This window comes from Neofelis nebulosa, chromosome 3 (assembly GCF_028018385.1).
Source record: "Neofelis nebulosa isolate mNeoNeb1 chromosome 3, mNeoNeb1.pri, whole genome shotgun sequence".
NCBI classification, from domain to species: Eukaryota; Metazoa; Chordata; class Mammalia; order Carnivora; family Felidae; genus Neofelis; species Neofelis nebulosa.
In genome coordinates this window covers 52,012,781-52,020,963 of record NC_080784.1, presented here as the reverse complement: position 1 = coordinate 52,020,963, position 8,183 = coordinate 52,012,781, and positions in this window count along the sequence as shown.

The following is an 8,183-nucleotide window of genomic DNA, read 5'->3' as shown; positions in this document are numbered from 1 at the left end:
GGCTTTTCATAGCCTTGATAAATATAAATTCTTATTTTTCTTTTTTTCTTTGACTATATTCTTTTTTAAATTTTATTTATTTTTTTTTAATTTACATTCAAGTTAGGTACCATATGGTGTGATAAATAGAAATTCTTAATGCTTATGTAGTCAAATATATAGTCTTTTCTTCATCATAAGATTAGGAAATTTTGTATGTCCTACATAAAAAAAATCCTTCTCTTCTTCAAGATTATTAAAATATTCTCTTATTGTATCTCCTAATTTTTCTTCTTCTCATTTTAAAAACTTTTTTCCACCTGGGATGCTTTATTGCAAATGATGATGTTACATAGAAATCCACCTTCATTTTTTCCCCCAAATGGGTATCCACTCATCCTAACACTGTTTACTGAAAATACCATTCCTTCTGCACTACTCTGCAGAGCCAACTCTAGAATACATGTAGTATCCTTAAATGTTTCTGGATATCTCTGCAGTTCCAATGATCTATCTGCTTATTTTTATCCCAATACTACCCTTTTTAATTACTATAGCTTTAGGGGAGCTTGGGTGGCTCAGTTGGTTAAGCGTCAGACTTCAGTTCAGGTCATAATCTCACAGTTCTCAGGTTCAAATCCTGCCTTGGGCTCTGTGCTGACAGCTCAGACCCTGGAGCCTATTTCAGATTCTGTGTCTCTCTCTCTCTCTCTGTCCCTCCCCCACTCATGCTCTCTCTCTCTCTCCCTCTAAAATAAATAAACATTAAAAAAATTAATTATTACAATTTTACAATTATTTTCAATAACTTGTAAAATAACTGCTTCAACCATGTTTCTTTTCATGAGTGCCTTGACTCTTCTTGGCCCCTTGTACTTCTATATGTGTTGTGGAATTGGCTTCATCAAGTTCCCCCCAAAATTTGTTTGGATTGCACTGAATCTACTGATAAACTTGAGTAGAAATAACATTTTATTTTATTTTATTTTAATTTTACTTACAATTTTTTTTAACATTTATTTTCAAGAGACAGAGTGCAAGTGGGGGAGGGGCAGAGAAAAAGAGAGACACAGAATCCAAAGCAGGCTCCAGGCTCTGAGCTGTCAGCGCAGAGCCCGATGCGGGGCTGGAACCCACCAACCGTGAGATCATGACCTGAGCTGAAGTCGGACACTTAACCAACTGAGCCACCCAGGCACCCCAAGATAACATTTTATAATATTGAGTCTTCCAAACTACAAGCATGGTATATTTCTCCATTTATTTAGGTATGCTTTAATGTCTCATGCTAAAGATTTTTACTTATTTTGGTAAAAGTATTATACAGACATTTTTATGTACTTCATGTTTTTTATGTTATAAAATTATATTCACATTAAATATTTTTCATTTTCTGTTTGTGACTAGTAGAATAGAAACATAACTGGTTTTTGTATCTAGTCAATTGGCTAAACATTCATTGATGTTAACCTTTGAACCATAAATTCTTGGGGAATTTTTATGCATACAACCAGATTACATAAAACGATGACACTTTTGTTCCTCCTTATTAATTTTGGTTTTCTTGCATTACCGTGCTAATGAGGACTTCTATTTACTGAATACAGCAGTGATAGTGGATCCTTATTTGGTTCTCCATCTCAAACAGAAAGTGAAGTTTCGTTGTGTGTGGCTTGTTGAGGATTTAAAAAAAATTTTTTTTAATGTTTATTTATTTTTGAGAAAGAGAGAGAGACAGAGCGTGAACAGGGGAGGGACAGAGAGAGAGGGAGACACAGAATGTAAAGCAGGCTCCAGGCTCCAAGCTGTCAGCACAGAGCCTGACATGGGGCTCTAACCCACGAACCGTGAGATCATGACCTGAGCTGAAGTTGGATGCTCAACTGACTGGGCCATCCAGGGGCCCTGAGGATTTGTTTTTTATTTGTTTGTTTTACTCTACTCTGTTTTGTTTTGAAGACAGTTTTCATAAAGTTAAAAAAAAAATCTATTCCCATTTGGCTATGAATTTTACCATGAATGGACACTAAATTTAATAAAATGCCTTTTCTCTATCTTTTAAAATGATCACAAGTGTTTTTTCTTTAATCTGTTACTGTGCTGATTTACATTAATTTTTTCTCTAATTAAACCAACCCTAGTTTCCTAGAATAAACCAACTTGGTGCTAATATATTATCTTTTTTACATTGCTAGATTCTATTTGTTATTATATTGTTTAGAGTTTTTGTATCTGTGTGCGATTGGCCTAGAAGTTTCTTTTCACATACTATCTTTATCAGATTTTTTTTTGCAAGTGGTCCTTAAGCCCAGTGCAGAGCCTAACTGGGGACTTGAATTTATGACCCTGAGACCAAGACCCGAGCTGAGACCAAGAGTCAGATGTTTAACCGACTGAGTCACCCAGGTGCCCCATACCCTTATCAGATTTTGATAGCAAAATTATGACAGCTTCAGAAACAAATTAGAAGTAAACTCTTTTCCTGTTTTCTGAAAATTTGTTTAAGACTGCCATCACTTGTTCCTTGAATATTGGGTTGAACTTTCCAGTGAAGCCATGTGGGCCTGGGATTTTGCTTGTAGGAAGATTTTTAATTACTAATTAAATTTTTCCAATCACTTCTACAAATTTTCAGGGTTTTTTTTCTCTTCCAGAGTCAGTTTTCATCTTAAACATTATTGAGGGATAACTTATATAGCATCAAATCAAGCATCTTTTTTTTTTTAAGTTTACTTATTTTGAGAGAGAGAGAAAGAGAGAGAGTGAACAGGGAAGAGGCAGAGAGAGGGAGAGGGAGAGAGAGAGAGAGAGAGAGAGAGAGAGAGAGAGAATCCCAAGCAGGCTCCACGCTGTCAGCACAGAGCCCAACGTCGAGCTCAAACCCACGAACCATGAGATATGACTTGAGCCAAAACCAAGAGTCAGTAGCTTAACCAACTAAACCACCCAAGCACCCATCAAATTCAAGCATCTTAAGTGTATAATTGAATAATTTTTAGTACATTTGCAGAGTTGTGCACCTACAATCCTATTTTAGAACTCAGACTCAGTTTGGGCAAGTGTTTTTTTTTTCCTAAGAATTCATCCATGTCACCCAAGTGTTTTGGCATAAAGTTGTTTATAATACCTTATTATTATATTGTTAATTTTTCTAGTATCTAAGTTATCTCTCCTTTCCATTCCTGTATTTTTGTACTATTTTTCTTTATTCCTTGATCAGTCTCACCAAAGGTTTGTCAAATTTATTAATCTTTTTGGAGGAACAATTTCTGGTTATATCAAACCTCTCTGCTGTAGATTCGTTTTTCATTCCACTAATCTCTGCTTTCATTATAACTAATCTTTCTTTTTACTTTCTGAAGTTTATTATTCTTTCCTAGTAGTGAAAATGGATGTTGAACTCATTTATTTTCAGTCTTTTTTTTTCTTTTAGAGTAGAATTATTCAGAGTTGTAAATGCCCCATTAAGTATTATTTTAGCTGTAACAATGAGTTTTGAAATGTAATATTTTTATTATTGCTCAACTCAAAATATTTCAAAATTTCTGTTATTATTTCTTTTTGGATTCATGGTTATTTACTGGTACATTTCTTAATTTCCAAATTTATGGAGATTATTTTGTTATATTTTCATTATTGATTTCTAGCCTAATCATATTTTGTTCAAAAAATAAGCAGTGCGTAATTTAATACATCAAGATTTTTTTCACTTGTGGCCCAGAAGTGGCCACTCAAAAAAGTGTATAACATGTGCACTCAAAAGAAATGTTTTTATTCTGAAGTTATTGGAAGCAGTGTTCTAAATATTTACATTAGTTCCCTTTTGTTAATCATGATGTTCTAATCTTCATTGTTAGTAATTCTTTTGCAGCTTCTTCTATAAATTAATGAGAGATCCCTGAATTATTAAATTTATATCCCTAAATTATAAATTATTGAGAGTTTTTTTAATCTTCTAGGATAATTGTAGATTGGTTCTTTCTCCTATGATTCTGTCAAGTTCTCTTTTATTAAGTTTTGTGAATGGTTATTAGGTAAATACAAATTTAGAAATTAATCAATATTTCTGATCATTTTCATGTGACCTTCTTTATGTCTAGAATTGCTTTTTGCCTTAAAGTCCTTTTATAGTGTCTTTTTATTTTACAAATACTGAAATTCATTCTTTTTGGTACAGTTCTATGAGTTTTAACAAGTGTATGGACTTGTGTAACCACCACCACAATCAAGATATGGAACAATTCCTTCAGCCTCCAAAACAATTTTATGCTTCTCCATTGTACACACTCCTACAACTGATCCCTGGCGATCTGATTTGTTTTCTATCACTATAGTTTTGCCTTTGCCAAAATATCACACACAGAGAACTGTGAAGTATACAGCCTTTTGAGTCTGGCTTCTTTCAAATAGCATAATGCATTCAGGATTTATCCATATTATTGTGTACACCAATAATTTGTTCTTTTTGTCGCTAAGTGGTATTCTATATTATGATTGTACTGAAATTTACTTATCCATTCTCCAGCTGAGAAACACCTGGGTTCATTACAGGGTTTTTTTGGTGGTTAGAAATAAAGCTGCTATCAACATTCACATACAGGTTTTCATGAAAACAAACCTTTTCTTCCTCTAAGGGGTGGTATTGCTAGGTGATATGGTACATCAACATTGAACTTCGTAAGAAACTGTCAAACTATTTTCCAAAGTAGCTGTACCATTTTGCATTCCCACCAGTGATGGGTGTGAGTTTGATTGCTCTGTATTGCTGTCACCTCTTGGTATTATCAGGCTTTTGTTTGTTTTATTTTAGCCATTTTGTTAAGTATGTAGTAGTATCTCATTGGGCTTTTAATCTGCATTTCTCTAATGATTAATGATACTGAACAATTTTACACAGGTATCCATTATATCTTTGGTGAGTGTCTGTTCAAACCTTGGCTCATTTTAAAAATTTTAGTTGGTTTTTGTTGTCAAGTTTTGAGAGTTCTGTGCACAAGTCCTTTGCCATATAAGGTTATTTGCAAATAACCTTCTTCCAGTTTGTGGCTTGTCTTTTCAGTCCTTTAACAATGTCTTTCAAAGATAAATAATTTTTTTAATGTTTACTTATTTATTTTGAGTGAGAGAGAGAGAGAGAGCAGGGAAAGGGCAGAGAGAGAGAGGGAGAGACAGAATCCCAAGCAGGCTCTGAACTGTTAATGTAGAGCTTGATGCAGGGCTCAATCTCACCAACCACCAGATCATGACTTGGGCCGAAGTCAAGAGTCAGATGTTTAACCGACTGAATCACCCAGATGCACCACTAAATAATTTTTAATTTTATTGAACTCCCTTTTTTTTTCTTGTATGGATCATGCTATTGGCGCCATGTCCAAAAACTTTCTCAAACTCAAGGTCAAAAGTTTTTTTTACATGCTTTCTTTGAGAAGTTTTATAGTTTGACATCTTACACTTAAGTCTATGATATATTTTGAGTTAGTTTTTATATAGTATCTAAGGTATGGGTCAAGGGTTTTGAGGGGCTTGTTTGGGGGCAAGGGTTGCAATTGTCCAATTGTTCTGGTATTTTTTGTTGAAAAGATTCTTTCCTCCTTGAGTTAGGTAATGGAAATTCTCCAACTTTTCTTCCTTTTCAAAATTGTTTTGACTATTCTATTTCCTGTGCTCTTTTAAAAAAATGTTTATTTTATTTATTTTGAGAGAGAGAGAGAAAGCACAAGCAGGGGAGGGGCAGAGAGAGGACAGAGAGAATCCCAAGCAGGTTCCTCCCTGTCAGCACAGAGCCCATCACAGGGCTCAATCTCACCACCGTGAGATCATGACATGAGCAGAAATCAACAGCCCAAAGCCTAACCAGCTGAGCCACCCAGGTGCCCCTCCTGTGCTTTTCTATGTAAATTTTAGATTTAATTCATCTATCTATAAAACCTCCAGCTAGGATTTTAATTGGAATTGCATTGAAGATACAAATCAAACTAGGCGAAATTCACATCTTAATGAAATTAAGTCCTCCAACTGATGAACAGAGCATATATCTCCATTTATTTAGACTCTCTTTGATAACTTTCTTAAAGTGTATTTTGCCTGATAGAAATATAGGCACACCAGCTTTCCTTTAGGTCAATATTTGCATGGTGTATCTTTTCCTACCTGTGCCCCTTCAGAAATGTCCACATCCTAATCCCTAGAACCTGTGCATAATGATAGGTTACATGGCAAAGGGGAATTAAGGTTGCTGATGGAATTAAGACTGATCAGGCTAATCAACTGACCTTAAAATAGAAAAATTACCCTGGATTATCCAGATGAGTCTGATGTAATCAAAAAGTTGTTAAGAATATCAGAGAGAGGCAGAGGAGAAAAGTAGGTAAGATTGGTACAATGTAAGAAGGACTCAGCTTAATATTGCTCACTTTGACGATAGAGAAAGGGGGCCATGCACCAAGGAATGTAGGCGGCCTTTAGAAACTGGAAAAGTCAAACAAATGGATTCTCACCTACAGCCACCAGAAGGAACACAGCTCCAACAACACCTTGATTTTAGCACAGTGAGACCTCATTTGTATTAAGCCACCAAGATCATGGTTCATGTAACTTGGTTACAGCAGAAATAGAAAAGTAATACACTATCCCTTTACTCATACTTCTTAAGTGTTATGCTTAAAAAGTCTCTTGTAGACAGCATATGATTTAATTTTGCTTTTATTTTTCCTTACAGTCTGATAATGTTTGTTTTGTAACTGGAGCATAGGATCCACTTACACTTAATGCAATTGCTTATATATATTTGGGTTTAAGTCTAATACCTTATGTGATACTTTCTAATTATCCTATCTATTCTGTCTCTCTCTTTTTTTTTTTTTTGCTTATATATTTTCTTTTCTCTTTCCTTGCATCTTTTCACTTGATTATGTTTTATGATTCTGTTTTCCTCCCTACTGATTTATATATTATAATATTGTAATTCTATTATTTTAATGGATAACTAAAAATTAAAACATACGTAATTAACTTACCAAAATCTAAAATTAGTCAGTTGGTATTCTTTCCTTAGACAATTAAAAATCTTTAGAATGCTTTAACTCCATTTATCTCTGTCCAACATATTTCCTATTATTGTTATGTAGTTTAATTTTATTTTAAACCTTACAAGACATTATTATTGTTTTATCTAGTTTATGTTAATTTAGACTTTATCTGGATATTTGCCACTTTGTCTTTATTATTTATTAATTTGGTATCATATGATTTCTGTTAGAAATGTATCATTTTGGGGTTTTTTGTTTTTTTTTTAATTTTTTTAATTTTTTTTTTTTTTATTTATTTTTGACTGAGAGAGAGAGACAGCATGAGCGGGGGAGGGGCAGAGAGAGAGGGAGACACAGAATCCGAAGCAGGCTCCAGGCTTTGAGCTCACAGCACAGAGCCTGATGCGGGGCTCGAACTCACAGACTGCAAGATCACGACCTGAGCCGAAGTCGGACACTCAACCGACTGAGCCACCCAGGCGCCCCAGAAATGTATCCTTTTGGGGTGCCTGGGTGGCTCAGTCAGTTGAGCCTCCGACTTCAGCTCAGGTCATGATCTCACGGCTTGTGAGTTTGAGCCCTGCGTCGGGCTCTGTGCTGACAGCTCAGAGCCTGGAGCCTGCTTCAGATTCTGTGTCTCCCTCTGTCTCTGACCCTCCCCCATTCATGCTCTGTCTGAATCTGTCTCAAAAATAAATAAACATTAAAAAAAATTTTTTTTTAAGTATCCTTTGGAATTTGCTTTATTGAGCTTCTGATATTATCAAACTCTCTCTCTTCATGTTTCTCTGTATGAAAAAATCTCTATGTCACCCTTATTCTTGGAATCTATCTTCACTGTATAGAAAGTGACAGTTATTTTCTTTTAATGAATTGACAAATTTCATTCCATTGTCTTCTGGCTTCCATTGTTGCTATTGAGAAGTCAGCTATTAGTCTTGCTGTTGATCCTTTGAAGATCTTTTTTCTCTGGATACTTTTCAGATCAGGTCTTAGTTTTTGGTCTTCTAATCTCAATATGGACTTAAAAAGAAATTGAAACACCTTGTGATTCTTAAGTTTTTACATCTCTGGGTTGGTGTCTCTTATTGTTTCTAGAAAGTTCTAGAAAATTCCTAGCCTTTCTCTCATCAAGTATTGCTGTTGCCCTTTTTCTTCTCTCCTTATAGAAATTTG